Here is an 18,354-nt window from a genome sequence, read left to right as displayed (position 1 = left end):
ATGTTCCAGTCCCTCCCTTCAATCTACTGTATGGCCTATTGTATTAGGATAGACCATTAGGATTAGGATACACCATCAACTGGGAATTCTAAAAAATCTTTTAGTCAATATACATTTTGGGTGTTTAGAGCCTATGTGATAATGTACCTATAATTGAGATTGCAGAAGGGAATGAACACATCGAACAGTTTCACACTTCCCTTAACTATCAGACTAAAGTTTATACAATAACAGACATTGCTATGTAGTCTAATAGATAACTGCAACATAGATGGACAGGTGGTCTTTTTCTGCCATCATATTTCTATGTTTCTAGACACTCAGCAGCTCATAAAAGTGCGTTGACCTTCATAACAACACCATGCAAATGTGAGTTTTGTTTGTTGAGTGTTACATATTTGGACATGTATATACAGTACTTTTAAATGGAAACATGGTTGAGGCACTGCTAATACAACCATGGGCACTTAGGGGTATTCCCACCCCGGACACTAATGGTATTTAACTAGTAGTGTTGAGCGAATCGAAGTTCACGAAAAATTGGATTTGCCGCGAAGCCAAATTTCCTCCCTGTTCGTGGTAACAAATAGCTTTTCCCTGAAATGGCGGTAAACATGGAAAAAAAAATCATAATAACCTCATCTATTTGAGCGTGATGAGGCTGCAGCGGGCATCTTGCTTGAAAATCCACGCCATCTGACATGATGACGTCATCACGCGCTCTGAGGGATTTCGCACTGGATTGTCAAGCAAGATGGCCACTGCGGTCTCTTCATGCTCACATGGAAATCAAAGTATGATAAAAAAATTTTTTAATTATAAAACACTAAAATGATTTAATATGTATTTCAGATGCCGCGATCAACAATGAACGCGGCATCTGAGGGGTCCAATGACGGGGGCGGCGCAATCACCGTTTCCTGTCATTGCATATGCTACTTACAAAGAAATACGCTTCGTGACAAAGTAATCGAATTTTAGAGAATATTGCTCATCTCTAATTACTAGAATATGCCATCAATGTCAGATAGGTCTATGTCCCATGTCTGGGACCTATTCCTATCTCCAGAACGGGACCCCTGAAGTGAACAGGGAGCAGCCATGCATACGTGTCAACCCTCCATTTGCTGCTATGGGACTTCTGAAAATAGCACTAAACCACACTTCCCAGGAAGCGTCTGGAAGCAGAGAAAGCTCTGTCTGTTTAACTCTTTAGATGCCAATATCAGTAACGGTTGGGGGCTTTTGAGAGTTCAGCAATCAGAGAGGGCTGCATGTGTAAGCTCTAGCATTATAATCTTTGTAGGTTGATATAGACAGCTGGGAGTTTACCAAATTCAGGTAAAAATATAGTTTGAGCATGTGATTAGTGTTGAGCGAATCAACGCCAAACAAATTGACTTTGATTCGTATTTCAGGAAAAAATTTGAAGTTGAACTTTCTTGCGCTTCGTGGTAACAAATCTATTTTTCCTGAAATGGCAACAAAAAAATAAATACATACTCACCTCATGGAGAGGCTGTCACAGCCCTCTTGATTAAATAAACCACGTGAAATCTCGCTGGTCAGGCGCGTTGACATAATCATGTTACCGGACAAGATTTTGCATGGTTTCTTCAATCAAGCCTCTGTCACGGACGTTCCCGCGACAGGGGGCAGGAGATTGGTCAGACTGGCAACATGTGGTTTTATCTGACATGTTTTCTGTTTGTGTTGTTTCCGTTGCTTGTCACACCTTCTTTCCCCAGGTGTTACTATTATGGTCATTTAACCTTCTCTATTTAGTGTTGTTTCTCCCACTATGCTATGCGGTTTATAGCTTCAGTTCGAGTTGTGGACGGCTGGTGTGTGGATCTTGGCTGAGTTCCTGGTGCTGCCATAGCCACTTGAAGTCAAGTGTTTTCTTTCCCTTTTGTATTTTGTTTGGGTTATTTTGTCTGTTGCATTTCCCTGTCATTTGCATTAAGGCCCGAGGGAGACTCCTGTTCGTCCTTCCTTTTGGAGGAACAGGTTGTTTCAGTCCTGACATTAGTACTAGTGTTGATAGCGAATATTGTAATCACAAATTTTTATTGCGAATATCGTCAATTCGGGAGAATCTGCGAACATGTAGAATATAGATGTAGAATATCGGGCTATATATTCGTAATCACAAATATTCTAACTTGTTTTTTCATCAGTAACCTCCCTTCTTGCTTGTGGGCCAATGAAAAGGCTGCAATATGTTTGTCAGAAATTAGCAACATCCCTAGCAACCAATAGGAAAGTTGCCTACTCCTTTACTACATAAGAAACTCCCCAGTAGCTATTTTTCTGCAGTTTTTTTTTTACAGTTCTGAGGGAGAGAGCAGTGACATTGCTGTGCTCTGTGCTTTCATCTGGATCCTATTCCTTATCCAATTGCATTAGATAGTTAGCTCATATACAGTCGTGTTCAAAATAATAGCAGTCAGACATCATTAACCTGATAAATCACTGTTTTTGGTAGAAATGATATTTCTACATGGCAAATAATTTACTAGCAGGTGTAGTAGAGTAATAGAAATCCAACAGACCCAACAGTCATGACATGCATGCTGCTGATTCTGTGTAATTCAATCACTAATTGAAATAATAGCAGTGTGGAGTTCAATGAGTGAGGTCATTAATTCTTTAAAAAACAGGTGGAAATTATTGCCCTTATTTAAGGAAGGAAGGCAGCAAATTGTACATGCTGGTTACAGTTTATTTCTCTCTGAAATTCTGAGGAAAATCGGTTGTTTCAGACATTGTTCAGAAGAACAGCGTACCTTGATTATAAAGAGGGGAAAACATATAATGAAGTGCAGAAAATGATAGGCTACTCAGCTAAAATAATCGCAAATGCTTTAAAATGGTAACCAAAACCTGAAAGATGTGGAAGAAAGTGAAAAACTACCATTTGAATGGATAGAAGAATAGCCAAAATGGCAAGGACTCAGCCAACAGCCAAATCAGCTCCAGGAAGATCAAAGAAGGTCTAAAGTTACCTGTGAGTACTGTTACAATTAGAAGACGCCTATGTGAAGCCACGCTATCTGTAAGAAGCCGCAAAGTCCTACTGTTGAAAAAAAGACATGTGCTGAAGAGGTTACAATTTGCCAAAGAGCACATTGACGGCCTAAAGAGACATTTTGTGGACTGATGAAAGTAAGATTGTTCTTTTTGGGTCTAGTGGCCGGAGACAGTTTGTCAGACGACCCCCAAACGCTGAATTCAAGCCGCAGTACACAGTGAAGACAGTGAAGCATGGTGGCACAAGCATCATGATATGGGGATGTTTCTCATACTAAGGTGTTGGGCCTATTTATCGCATACCAGGGATCATGGATCAGTTTGAATACATCAGAATACTTGAAGAGGTAATGCTGCCTTATGCTGAAGAGGAAATGCCCTTAAAATGGGTGTTCCAACAAGACCACGACCCCAAACACACCAGTAAACGTGCAACATCTTGGTTCCAGACCAACAAGATTGATGTTATGCAGTGGTCAGCCCAATCAACGGATAGAAAACTTGTGGGGTGACATCAAAAATGCAATTTCTTAGGCAAAACCAAGAAATAGAGAAGAACTGTGGAATGTAGTCAATCATCCTGGGCTGGAATACCTGTTCACAGGGGCCAGGAGTTGGTTGACTCCATGCAACACAGATGTCCAGCAGTTCTCAGAAACAGCGGTTATACAACTAAATATTAGTTAAGTGATTCAAAGGAAAGCAAAATCTTCAAACATTTTTCAGTTTATATAGTGAATGTTTGAGTTTATAAAGAAGAATTCAAACACTGCAATTTTTCGAACAGTCTAATATTCACTTTTCTTCAATTTTTTTAAGAACAACACAAATTTGATATATTTTTCTTCATGTTTTGATTTAGAATAGAATGTGTAGTGTTACCAATGCATTTGTGTGTATGGAAATAAAAGCTATTAGAAGGATTTTGAGCTTTTTTCTCTTTTTTAAACACACTGCTATTATTTTGAACACAACTGTATATAATACAGATAGTCAGCGGGAGATAGTCAGTGTAGGTTAGATCGTGATATAGTGTAGCTGCAGTGGCATAAATACCGGGGAAGCAGGGGGAAGCGGCTGCTTCGGGGCCCGGGCTGACAAGGGGCCCGGCGCCCGGCAGCATGACTGACACCATCACACCAAGTTTCTTGATTATGTAAAGTTTTTCAGGCCAGGCGGGCCCCTTCATAAACAGTGTGGTGCCAGCTTCACATACAGGGCACAACCCAGCCCCTTCTTACTGCCACACGCAGTGAAGGAATGAAACCGGTACAAGCCGCCGCGCTGTTCCAGTTAGGCCCGCCCACCAAGGTAGTCCTGAGTCTGACCTGAGCAAGGAGCGGGAGAAACAGGCAAGAGCAGCAGGAGAAGCACGGCAGCGCCACAGAGCGCACATAAGTCCCTGGAGTTTATGTATCCATCCGCCAGCACTGTACTGTATGTGTGAGTACTGGCTGACTGAGTATGTATAATATAGCTGTTATATATTGTGTATTACATGGGGAGTCCTAGATGAGGAGGTCCTATTATCAGCCTGAAAAATGTCACCATCCTTATTGACCAGTGGCCCTACATGATGTGGGCTATGGACCTGACCCCCTGTGGCAGACAGCAGCTGTCATGTCTTTAGAGTTGGGCTGGACAGATCCCAGGAGCCTTTTAGCCAATGTGCTTGATATCGCCCTGTATCCATGGCAGGTTTTCCACCCTGGAGTCGTTACCAGTAAATGCTGATGGAGGATCTGCAAGAGCGGCAGATGGGAGAAACAGTGCGGCAGGCAAGAGGAGCAGCATGGCAGCGGCACACCAGTCACTGGGCTTTTCAGGTATGTATGTGCCCCCTGCCTGTGTGCCCCCATTTCCCTTGTCAGTGCAGCCCCTGGCCCCTGTCTGTGCCTCCCTGGCTCTTTCAGCACAGTCCCTGACCCTTATCTGCGCCCCTCTGGGCCGTATCTGTGCCCTCCATGGCCTATGGCCCCCAGGCCACTTACTGCGCGTCCCTGGCCCCTGTCTGTGCCTCCCTGGTACCTTTCTGCGCCCCTGGCCTTTTTCTGTGCCCTCCCCCTGGCCATTTTATCTTTCCCTGGACCCTGTCTGTGCCTCCCTGGCCATTGTCTGTGCCCCCTTGGCCCCTGTGTGCGCCACCCTTGCCCTTTCAGTGCAGCCCCTGGCCCTGGCCTGTGCCCCTCTGCTTGCTGTTCTGCCATCTACTACTGCTTATTTTGTTACTCTCATATATGCAGAGGGTATGCGCTTATATGTGCCATAATAAGCCCTAGTACATGGCGGAACAGCGGGCAGAAAGGGGAGGCTGCCATGTACTGCAAGCTATAGACAATATCACCCCCCTTCCCAATGTTTTATATAAAGATAAATAAACAAAAAAATAAGTCTGGTCTGGTCTAGATCATGACTAGCCAAAGGAGTGGGGTTTACACAGGAGGAAAGAGTTGCGAAGCGCGGGGTGAGTGGGGGCCCATACAAAAATTTGCTGTGGGGCCCAGTCAATTCTAGCTACGCCACTGTGTAACCAATAGGTTCCAGGGCAGGGTGTTAGGTAGTTTGATAGAAATTACTGTTTCTCTGCTGTCCATACATACATGCTACAGACATAGTGCTGAGATGTCGCAACAGTACTTAGGCCTCTTTCACACAGGCGTCGCGTGTGAGGGCCGGATAGGATGCGGGTGCGTCGTGGGAAAATGTGTGATTTTTCTACGCGAGTGCAAAGCGTTTAAATGCGTTTTGCATGCACGTGAGAAAAATCTGCATGTTTGGTACCCAGAACCAAACCCGGACATGTGTTGTGTAGATTTTATCATTTTCCCTTATAACATGGTTATCAGGGAAAATAATAGCATTCTTAATACAGAATGCTTAGTAAAATAGGGATGGAGGGGTTAAAAAATAAATAAATAATAATTTAACTCACCTCATCCACTTGTTCGCGCTGCCTGGCTCGTCTTCTGTCTTCTTCTTTTAAGACCTGGAGGAAAAGGACCTTTGGTGACGTCACTGCGCTCATCACATGGACCATGGTGATGGATCATGTGATGGACCATGTGATGAGAGCAGTGACGTCACCAAAGGTCCTTTTCCTCCAAGTCATCAAAGAAGAAGACAGAAGAGAAGCCGGGCTGCGTGAACAAGTGGATGAGGGGAGTTAAATTTTTTATTTATTTTTTTTAACCCCTCCATCCCTATTTTACTAAGCATTCTGTTTAAAGAATGCTATGATTTTCCCTTATAACCATGTTATAAGGGAAAATAATAATGATCGGGTCTACATCCCGATCGTCTCCTAGCAACCATGCGTGAAAATCGCACCACATCCGCACTTGCTTGCGGATGCTTGTGATTTTCACGCAGCCCCATTCACTTCTGCATTGCATTGAGTGAAAAACAATATAGAGCATACTGCGATTTTCACGCAATGCACAAATGATGCGTGAAAATCACCGCTCATGTGCACAGCCCCATAGAAATGAATGGGCTCTCCGGATTCTGTGCGGGTGCAATGCGTTCACCTCACGCATTGCACCCACGCGGAAAACTCGCCCGTGTGAAAGGGGCCTTAGTGCACCAATTAGTAATATCTACTCAGACCTGATAAAATGTGAAGATGCAAGTATTATGCAAGTATATACGCATTATTAGTGCCGATTTGTGCAATCCCGAAAATTACTGGAGATCACGAATTCTAGAATTCGCTAATTTATTGCAAATATAATGCGAAAAATTTGTGAAATATCGCGGAAATTTATATTGCCTATGCCGCTCATCACTAATTAGTACCAGGGTCCTATAAGGTGAGTTAGGACATTAGGTATTCCTGTATATGAACTCACCTACCTCTGGGGTCTGTTCATACTAGTAGTCAGTCAGGACTTTGATTAGGGTTTTACTAGGAGGTGTCCATCTCCTTTCCCTAGTTTCCAGGCCTTTTTCCGTAACCCCTTTCCCTCCTATGTTTGGTGTGGTGTTTCCCTCCCACACCCGAAAGTGACAGCCTCTCCATGAGCAAATGGATGAGGTGAGTATGTATTTTTTTAGCCCTGATTAACCTCAGTAAGCCCTCCATTTCAACATCAGATGCCGTGATCAGTGATCTGAGTGGTTCAATGACTAGGGGCGGCGTGATCGCCGTTCCCAGTCATTGCACCAGCTACTTACAAAGGAATATGATTCATGAGGAAGTAATTTGTAACAAATCACATTTATGTGTGAAATTTGGCGAAGCAGCTAAATCAAATTTTTCATAGCTTTGCTCATGATGTTCATCATTTTCCCCTGAATGTTGAAAAACAAAAAATATAATAATTGTTCTTGGCCTGAAGGTCAAACATGGTTTAATTCTGAAAGTGTTTAACACCCGAGTGCAGTCTTACAATTGCTGCTATTGATTCTGTCCACTACTAATAGTCCATGTGTCACCTTAACTGCTCAGCTTTGAAGATTATCACTGGAGGTTTCACATCAACCTCTTGGATCCTGCAGATTTTCATGTTTTCAAAGACAGAGAAAGATGAGTCTGCCAGTGACAAAAGCATCGATTTGAAGCCCACATCCTTGGGGGATATGAAAGCATATTTAAAATATGCTTTCAGGTATATAACATTCATGAAAAATAATGCTTCATGGCCTGCTACAATACAATAGAAAGGTCAACTGAGCACCTCAGGTAAAACATCCAGGGGGAGATTTATCACGAGGAGAATTTTCAAAGTCAGTTTAGAACTCTGCTACAACACCCCAGGTACTGGAGTAATTTTGCAACAATTTTTTGCAGTTGATAAATCTGGCATAAATCCGCTTGACCAGCGAGCCACATCCACGTTTATAGATGAGCGAACTTCAAGTTTTGAAGTTCGAGTTCGGGTATATGCTGAATTGCATTATGAACGTGGATAAGGATGAGCGAACTTCAAGTTTTGAAGTTCGAGTTCAGGTATATGGTGAATTATGGATTCCATTACCACCACCATAACGCAATTCATTGACGGAATGCATAACGGAATGCCTTTAGAGGCATTCCGTCATAATAGAAGTCTATGGCCAGCATAACGGATACGACCTCCTGCATAACTGAAACGGGACGGATCTTAAACGCATTCTGTTATGCTTTCCGTCACTGAATTGCGTTATGGTCCGTGGTAATGGAATCCATAACGCAATTCACCATATACCCGAACTTGAACTTCAAAACTTAAAGTTTGCTCATCCCTATCCACGTTCCTACCTACTGTACAAAACTGGAGTGAGTGATGTAAAAATGCAAAATGTTGGAAGAGTCTAGTACAAATAAGCCCAAAAAGACAAAAGCTCTATGTTGTCACTTTTTGAAGTATGAATTCTGGATACATTCTGGCTTGATAAAGCCCCATATAGTTTTTCTATGGGCCATTGCCATCTTGATCTCAATGTTTTCAAATTTTAGGCTTGAGCAAATCAGTTTGGATTTCTCTATACGAACCTGATTTGTTTGAACACTTCATTTACAATATCTCCTCCGTAGTGCACTAAAATGTATGGCCTCCGTTTGCTGCAAATAACGCTAGACTTGCTTCGTCTCATGTCTATGACATTACACTTCCTTGCTGATGAAGGGAGGTTTGCTTATCGGAAATTAGAGATTTATATCTATCTCCGTATTCCGTCCCTTCTATTCTACTCCTAGACTGTTGTCTTTGTTTCCTATAAAACCCGCTTGTTCCGTGTATTATATACACCCCTCCAGTCCTTCATATACCCCAGGAGTAACATACAACCCTCACAGATACTTATATATAAAAATAGTTTACTGATAACATAGAGATGACAAAGCAATGGACATTATACTTAAATATACAGACAGTACAAATAACACAACACATAGATGACACCACCACACACAGCTGCCTACCTTCCTGCCCTACCTGGATGCTAAGCAATGCGTCTAATAATGCGTATGTATATCAAGTATATCCAGAGTCCTTGATCTACACTTCTAACCAACTCACATCCAGTACCTGACCATTAGGACCTGTACATATAGAGACTGATGCATAAATAACATATATATATAATCTACACGCAATACAATCACAGACTACAAATATCTATATGTACCCATATAAAGGCTACTGGGATATTATACTTATATACATACACATATAATCAGATTTATATTTATCTTGCTCCTGAAGTGTTGTTGGTCCAAGGACTGGCAGGAAGAGAGAGAGCCTCTCAAGTTTCACATAGCCTATATGTTCCTGTGTCCCTGCCCCCACTACGGACTCCACCTGGGCCATATCAGCCAGTCTTGAGTGGGACTCGCAGACTCCTTCCTCCTCCCATTGCTAGCATGGCTACATGCTGGAGGTAACTGGTGAGTTGTCTGTGAGTCGGACCTCGCGCTTCTGTAATTCACCCACTGGACCCTGGTATTGCCCATACGGCCGAGGTAGGTGAGAGTTAGGACCCGAGCTACTCGAGAAACCTTGACGCGGTGCTCGGGCTCAGACATGTAGGATATGTTGGCTAATCTCTAAATTTTAACATCGGTTTGAGGGTTTATTAAGACCCCAGAGTGCACCTGTCTTTGCAAATATTATTATATTGTTATATTGGTTATCACATCCACATAATTGCTATCTTGTGTAGGATGTTTATTGTGGTACTTGTGGTCCGCTGCGGGCATCCTCCACTGTATGCATTTTTGCTGGGGATCACCATTAGCAACGGGCCACAAGTGCAGGATGTGCTCCCCTATATATATGCACAACTGTATATGGGTTTGAGCACTTCCTGCCTGTTTAACACCACGCCATTTTTTCAGTTTGTTTGTATATAGAGATGCCTGGAGGTGTATAAACTCCAATTTAAATGTGCCTGTTTTCCATCCACAGGCTACATTTAGGTGCACCTGCGAGGCCTGGGCCATATCAGCCAGTCTTGAGTGGGACTCGCAGATTCCTTCCTCCTCCCATTGCTAGCATGGCTACATACTGGAGGTAACTGGTGAGTTGTCTGTGAGTCGGACCTCACGCTCCTGTAATTCGCCCACTGGCCCCTGGTATTGCCCATATGGCACAGGTAGGTGAGTGTTAGGACCCAAGCTACTTGAGAAACCTTGGCGCGGTGCTCGGGCTCAGAAATATCCTCCATAGTAGGATATGTTGGCTAATCTCTCAATTTTAACATAAGTTTGAGGGTTTAGTAAGACTGCAGAGTGCACGTGTCTTTGCAAATATTATTATATTGCCACCTTGTGACCACCTAAAAATCTTCCCAATCTGTTGACCACGAGAATTTTGTCCAACTGCTTTTACAATGTGCCCTTCCTGCCTTTGATATGCTAACAAGGGACACAATGACCAAATGGCTACTGGCCATACTGATATCACTGAATGGGTGAATACCACTGGATATCAATATACACTCTATCCAATTATTAGGTATGTTTGTGTGGTCATCAGGCTGAGGTTCTGAGTAAGAGCCATATTTTCCTGTAACACTTGCACATAAATTAAAGTTCCAAAATCCAAAGCTGAACTCTGCTTTGTTAATGAGATTTTGGAACAGTAATTTAAATAATTTATATGCACATAACCGAAGTGTAACGTCATACACGCGAGGCGAAGCAAGTCTTGCGTTATTTGTAGCAAGATTTGACAGGCCTCAGCGGAGGCCATATATTTTAACGCACTATTGAGTACATATTGTAAACAAGGTTTACAAATGAATTGGGTTCGGATAAAGCAATCCGATCCCGATTCACTCAAGCCTATATACAATGTAAGCAAATGGCTATGATTGGTACTGTGGTATGAATGACAGCAGTGCTCTAAGATCCTGTGGTTGAGAATCGATATCATAGGTTATATCACAAGTATTCTGCATGTGGGGAAGCTTATCAAAATGACCTTCGGCGGCACGGTGGACTTGCGGTATAGCATGGATCCGGCAAACTGTTCCTCCGCCGGTACAGCCTGCCAGAAATGGATACCGCATGTGTGAAAGTAGCTTTAACCATCTAAACAAAAACGGATCTCAGACAGAAATGGCTCAAACTGATGGCAACCAGGGGCGTTGCTAGGTTAAAACATTTGGGGCCTGGGCCCCTGATGTTTTTTTCCAGGCCCTGAATGTCCTGCCTGCCAGCTAAATACAACTGTATTGCCGTCCTCAGGACGGCAATACAATTGAATCTAATGCCCTGCAAGATCTGAAGGACCTGTGGTGACATCACAGTCCATGTGATCAGTTCTAAATGCAGTAGCTGAAAAGGACCTGCAATTATGTCACTATCATGTGACCAGTGCAGAAGAGGATGGCTGAGCAGTGTAGAGAAGTCCTGGGAGGAAGCTATGGTGAGGTCTGCTACATGAGGAGAGGTAAGTGAAGTGGTAGATTACTCAGTGTGAGAGGCAGAGCAATGTTGGGAGTTGTAGTTATTTAACTGGGACTGTATGTTAGGGCTGAAGGGAGGGAAGTTATTTACATGGAACTGAAAATTGGAGGTGGCTGGGGCAGGGTGATGTTATTTACATGGGACTATATGTTGAAGGTGGCTGTGGGAGGGAGTGATTATTTACATGGGACTGAATGTTGAAGGGTAATGTTATTTATATGAGACTACATGTTGGAGGTGGCTGGGGAGGGGGTGATTTTATTTATATGGGACTGTATGTTGAAGGTGTCTGGGGAAAGAGTGATGTTATTTATATGGGAATGTATGTTAAAGGCGGTTGGGGAGGGGGTAATGTTCTTTATATAGGACTGTATGTTGAAGGGGGCAGGAGAGATGGTGTGATGTAATTTACATGTGACTGTATTTTGGAGGGGGCTGTAGATAGAAAGGGATGTTATTTACATGGGACTGTATATTGGAGGGGGCTGGACAGATGGTGTGATGGTATTTACATGGAATTATATGGCAAAGGAGGGAAATAATGTGGAGGTGCTGAGCAATTATAATATCTGAGGACAGTAAACGGAGGAATATAACTGCAGGTTGCATTATAAATACTGGGGGTGCTTCATGGCGAGCATTATAACAGTACAGGGTGATATAAATACTGGGGGCACTGTGGGGACATTTTAAATCCAGGGGACATTAGGCGTTCTTATTACTACTGGGGGCTCTATAGGAGGGACTTCTAGATCAGCATTATTTCTACTAAGATCACTATGGGGGGCCTTATTACTACTGAGGGGTCTGTAGAGAGCTTTATTACCGCTGGGGGACAAAAAAGTGAGGAAGCTAAGATCTCTGTGTGTCAGACTCTGCAGAGACGAGGCAGCTGAGAGAAGTTGTCCGGACTGAATGGAGAAGATGATGACAGAGAAGATCTACGGATTTCGCTGGGTTAACACACATGCTTTATGAGACATGTTATCTAAACTAAATGCAACTAAATGCGTTAAGCAATTTCTTTTCAATGGCTTTTGTTTCAAGATAACACTAGTGTTGAGCGAACAGTTCGAGCATAGTTCGGGTCCGTACCGAATTTTGGGGTGTTCGTGACACGGACCCGAACCCGAACTTTTTCGTAAAAGTTCGGGTTCGGGTTCGTCGTTCGGCATGTATTTTGGCGCATTTTGAAAGGCTGCAAAGCAGCCAATCAACATGCATCATACTACTTGCCCTAAGATGCCATCGCAGCCATGCCTACTATTGGCAAGGCTGTGATTGGCCAAGTGCAGCATGTGACTCAGCCTCTGTATAAGCTTGTGCGCACGTCGGGAAGTGCTCACTCCCGATGTGAATAGAACAGGGATAGACGCAGCTGATGCTAGGGCGAGAATAGGCAGGGATAATTGAATAACTGGAAGCAAATTTCTCTCCTCCACCTGTGATTCATCTGAACAACTGCAGCTGAGCTGCTTTTTTGATAGGGATTGGCTATTTTTAGAGTGGCCAGAGTGATTTTTCCATCCACATGTACCTGGGCTGACCGCCGGCCGCCATTTTGCGACTTGTAGTGCTGCAGCAGAAGCTGCCACAGTGTGCATTCCAAAGCTCCAAACAAGTCAGACATCTACACCTGGGATTCAGACCAATAGCGATTTAGCAGCACAGTCCAAGGCTATTTTTTTTAAAGGTTGTGCAGACCATTTTGTGGCACATGTTACTGGGCTGATAGGCGGCGGCCATCTTGGGACTAGTGCTGCAGCACAATCTCTCCCAACGTCCATTAATCACTTGTAATAGTGGTCTGTGCCATAGAAATCCTACATCAGGGACTTGGGTGTGCTTGTGTCACCCCTACTAATACCAGTCCACCTGTAATCCATACAGTGAAAAGCCATAAAGTATTCCAGTGAGGGAATTTTTTTTTTATTTAAAAAAGGCCAAGTTAGTTTATCTGGCGTTCAATATACTAGATACAGTTAGGCCTGCGTTTCATACATCTGGAATTAGCAAACTAATGTGCTGGGGTTGGGAAAACATATATGTACCCATACTAGAATCTGTCAAAGAAAGCGGTACTCACATATAACAGTCATTCCATCTGTAATCCATACAGTCAAAAGACTGAAAGTATTCCAGTGAGGGGATTTTTTTTATTTAAAAAAGGCCAAGTTAGTTTATCTGGCGTTCAATATACTAGATACAGTTAGGCCTGCGTTTCATACATCTGGAATTAGCAAACTAATGTGCTGGGGTTGGGAAAACATATATGTACCCATACTAGAATCTGTCAAAGAAAGCGGTACTTACATATAACAATCATTCCATCTGTAATCCATACAGTCAAAAGACTGAAAGTATTCCAGTGAGGGAATTTTTTTTATTTAAAAAAGGCCAAGTTAGTTTATCTGGCGTTCAATATACTAGATACAGTTAGGCCTGCGTTTCATACATCTGGAATTAGCAAACTAATGTGCTGGGGTTGGGAAAACATATATGTACCCATACTAGAATCTGTCAAAGAAAGCGGTACTCACATATAACAGTCATTCCATCTGTAATCCATACAGTCAAAAGACTGAAAGTATTCCAGTGAGGGAATTTTTTTTATTTAAAAAAGGCCAAGTTAGTTTATCTGGCGTTCAATATACTAGATACAGTTAGGCCTGCGTTTCATACATCTGGAATTAGCAAACTAATGTGCTGGGGTTGGGAAAACATATATGTACCCATACTAGAATCTGTCAAAGAAAGCGGTACTCACATATAACAGTCATTCCATCTGTAATCCATACAGTCAAAAGACTGAAAGTATTCCAGTGAGGGAATTTTTTTTTTATTTAAAAAAGGCCAAGTTAGTTTATCTGGCGTTCAATATACTAGATACAGTTAGGCCTGCGTTTCATACATCTGGAATTAGCAAACTAATGTGCTGGGGTTGGGAAAACATATATGTACCCATACTAGAATCTGTCAAAGAAAGCGGTACTCACATATAACAGTCATTCCATCTGTAATCCATACAGTCAAAAGACTGAAAGTATTCCAGTGAGGGGATTTTGCTTATAAAAAATAATATATTTCATTGTGGTGCGAGTTGAATCGCAACAATGAAGAAAAATACTATTAAGGGACGAGGACGCGGTCGTGGTGGTGTCCGTGGAGCCTCTGTTGCTGGTAGAGGACGTGGCCGTTCGGCCCCAGGCGCACACAGTAGGGAACGAACTCCCTCAACTAGCCGGCAGAATGTACCGCAATATCTCGTGGGGCCCAATGCCGCTCTTAGGATGGTAAGGCCTGAGCAGGTACAGGCATTAATCGATTGGGTGGCCGACAGTGCTTCCAGCACGTTCACCACATGGTCTTCCACCCAGTCTTCTGCGGAAAGCGCACAGGTGGCACCTGAAAACCAAGCCCATCAGTCTGTCACATCACCCCCAAGCATATCAGGGAAACGGTCTGAGCCACAAGTTATGCAGCAGTCTCTTCTTCTGTTTGAAGACTCTGCTTCCAGGGTTTCCCAGGGGCGTCCACCTAGCCCTTCCCCAGTGGAGGAAGACATACCATGCACTGACGCACAACCACTTATGTCTCCAGATGAAGAGGACATGGGAATACCACCACAGCAGAGTCACCGACTCTCTGATGATGACGAAACACAGGTGCCCACTGCCGCGTCTTTTTGCAGTGTGCAGACTGAACAGGAGGAGGTCAGGGAGGGAGACTGGGTGGAAGACGATGCAGAGGAGGATGAGGTCTTAGACCCCACATGGACTGAAGGTCGTGGCGATGACTTTCACAGTTCAGAGGAAGAGGTAGTGGTGAGACCGAGACAACAGCGAAGCCAAAGAGGGAGCAGGGGGCCAAAGCAGACGAGCCGCCGCCCCCAGAGTTCGCCTGCTACTGGACATCGCCAACAGGGACCCAGCCCCACAAAGGCAGCTTCAAAGAGTTCCCTGGCATGGCACTTCTTTAAACAATGTCCTACCGACAAGACCCGAGTGACTTGCACGCTCTGCCATCAGAGCCTGAGGCGAGGCATTAACGTTCTGAACCTCAGCACAACCTGCATGACCAGGCATCTACATGCAAAGCATGAACTGCAGTGGGGTACACACCTTAAAAACCAGGCACTCGCTGAGGCTCCCCCTGCTCCCTCTACCGCTGCTGCCTCGGCTTCCGCCTCGAGAGGAATGTTGCCACCTGCCGAGCAGCAAACAGAGGATGTGCCACCGACACCACCACCACCGCCACCGTCAACTAGCGTCTCCACTATATCACACAGCAGCGTTCAGCTCTCAATATCTCAAACCTTAGAGAGGAAGCGCAAATTCCCCCCGAGTCACCCTCGAGCCCTTGGCCTGAACGCCAGCATTTCTAAACTGCTGGCCTTTGAAATGCTGTCATTCCGGCTGGTGGACACAGACAGCTTCAAACAGCTGATGGCCATGGCTGTCCCGCAGTATGTGGTTCCCAGCCGCCACTACTTCTCCAAGACAGCCGTGCCTTCCCTGCACATGCAAGTGTCCGATAAAATCAAGTGTGCACTGCGCAACGCCATTTGTGGCAAGGTCCACCTAACCACAGATACGTGGACCAGTAAGCACGGCCAGGGACGCTATATCTCACTAACTGCACACTGGATGAATGTAGTGGCGGCTGGGCCCCCGGCGGACAGTTCCTTGGCGCACGTCCTTCCGCCCCCTAGGATCGCAGGGCATCATTCTCTGCCTCCTGTAGCCTCCTCCTCCTACTCGGCTTCCTCCTCCACTGCTTCCACCAGCTCATCCGGTCAGCCACACACCTTCACCACCAACTTCAGCACAGCCCGGGGTAAACGTCAGCAGGCCATTCTGAAACTCATATGTTTGGGGGACAGGCCCCACAGCGCAAAGGAGTTGTGGCGGGGTATTGAACAACAGACCGACGAGTGGTTTCTGCCGGTGGGCCTCAAGCCAGGCCTGGTGGTATGCGATAATGGGCGAAATCTCGTGGCAGCTCTGGGACTAGCCGGTTTGACGCACATCCCTTGCCTGGCGCATGTGCTGAACTTGGTGGTGCAGAGGTTCATTCACCACTACCCCAACATGTCAGAGCTGCTGCATAAAGTGCGGGCCGTCTGTGCGCGCTTCCGCCGTTCACATCCTGCCACTGCTCGCCTGTCTGCGCTACAGCGGAACTTCGGCCTTCCCGCTCACCGCCTCATATGCGACGTGCCCACCCGGTGGAACTCCACCTTGCACATGCTGGAGAGACTGTGCGAGCAGCAGCAGGCCATAGTGGAGTTTCAGCTGCAGCACGCTCGCGTCAGTCGTACTGCCGAACAGCACCACTTCACCACCAATGATTGGGCCTCCATGCGAGACCTGTGTGCCCTGCTGCGCTGTTTCGAGTACTCCACCAACATGGCCAGTGGCGATGACACTGTTATCAGCGTTACAATACCACTTCTATGTCTCCTTGAGAAAACACTTAGGGCAATGATGTTAGAGGAGGTGGCCCAGGTGGAGGAGGAGGAGGAGGATGAGGGCTCGTTTCTAACACTTTCGGGCCAGTCTGTTCGAAGTGGCTCAGAGGGAGGTTTGTTTAAGCAGCAGAGGACAGGTTCACAAGTCGCCAGCCAATGCACTGTACTGGAGGACGAGGAGGATGAGGAGGAGGAGGTGGAGGGGGACGAGGATGACGCAAGTTCACAGCGGGGTGGCAGCCCAGGCCCATCACTGGTGCGTGGCTGGGGGGATACGGTGGACGATGACGATACGCCTCCCACAGAGGACAGCTTGTCCTTACCCATGGGTAGCCTGGCCCACATGAGCGAATATATGCTCCAATGCCTGCGCAACGACAGCAGAGTTGCCCACGTTTTAACGTGTGCAGACTACTGGGTGGCCACCCTGCTGGATCCCCGGTATAAAGACAATGTGCCCACTTTAATTCCTGAACTGGAGCGCGACCGTAAGATGCGCGAGTACAAGCGCACGCTGATAGAGGCGCTCTTGAGAGCATTCCCACATGTCACAGGGGAACAGGTGGAAGGTGAAGGCAGAGGAGTGGCAAGAGGTCGCCAACGCAGCTGTGTCACGGCCAGCTCATCTGAGGGCAGGGTTAGCATGGCAGAAATGTGGAAAAGTTTTGTCTCCACGCCACAGCTATCTGCACCGACACCTGATACGGAACGTGTTAGCAGGAGGCAGCATTTCACTAACATGGTTGAACAGTATGTCTGCACACCCCTCCACATCCTGACGGATGGTTCGGCCCCATTCAACTACTGGGTTTCGAAATTGTCCACGTGGCCAGAGTTAGCATGTTATGCCTTGGAGGTGCTTTCCTGCCCGGCGGCCAGCGTTTTATCTGAACGCGTATTCAGCACGGCAGGGGGCGTCATTACTGACAAGCGCAGCCGCCTGTCCACAGCCAACGTGGACAAGCTGACCTTCATAAAGATGAACCAGGCATGGATCCCACAGGACCTGTCCCTCCCTTGTGCAGAGTAGTCCTTATTAACTGCCTAAAACATGTCTTGTTGTGCTACGGGCCACTTCTTTATTTGATACAAATTTTATGAAACCCACAGTTGAATGAAACTCTTCTCTGTCTGGGCGCCGGGGCCTAACCAGATGAAAGTGGCCGGTTAAACTAACGGGTGACATGAAGCCATAACCTCTGCCATGCTACCTCTGTCTTCTGTCTGGGTGCTGAGGCCTAAGTCAAATAAAGCGGTCTTCTGCTGTGCTGGGGGATATGAAGCTAATCTCTGACCTCTCTCCTCTGTCTGGGTCCAAAGGCCTAAATCACTGAAAGAGGCCTTCTCCTGTGGTGTGTGATATGATGCCAGAATATGTGCTGTGGGGCCTCTCTCCTCTTCCTGGGTGCAGGGGTCAAATAAACTAAATTGTGGCCTACTCCTGTGGTGGTTGATATGA

The 18,354-nt window shown here is 45.4% G+C and overlaps 1 protein-coding gene across 1 annotated transcript in view; it reads right to left on the bottom strand.

Annotated features, from left to right (window-relative positions):
• Window positions 1-18,354, bottom strand: part of TRPC4 (transient receptor potential cation channel subfamily C member 4) — a 467,661-nt gene that overhangs the window by 329,645 nt on the left and 119,662 nt on the right. The window lies entirely within an intron of this gene.

Source organism: Bufo bufo, chromosome 3 (assembly GCF_905171765.1).
Source record: "Bufo bufo chromosome 3, aBufBuf1.1, whole genome shotgun sequence".
Classification (NCBI taxonomy): domain Eukaryota; kingdom Metazoa; phylum Chordata; class Amphibia; order Anura; family Bufonidae; genus Bufo; species Bufo bufo.
The sequence above is the reverse complement of the archived record's forward strand: the minus strand, read 5'-3'. Positions and strand labels throughout refer to the sequence as shown.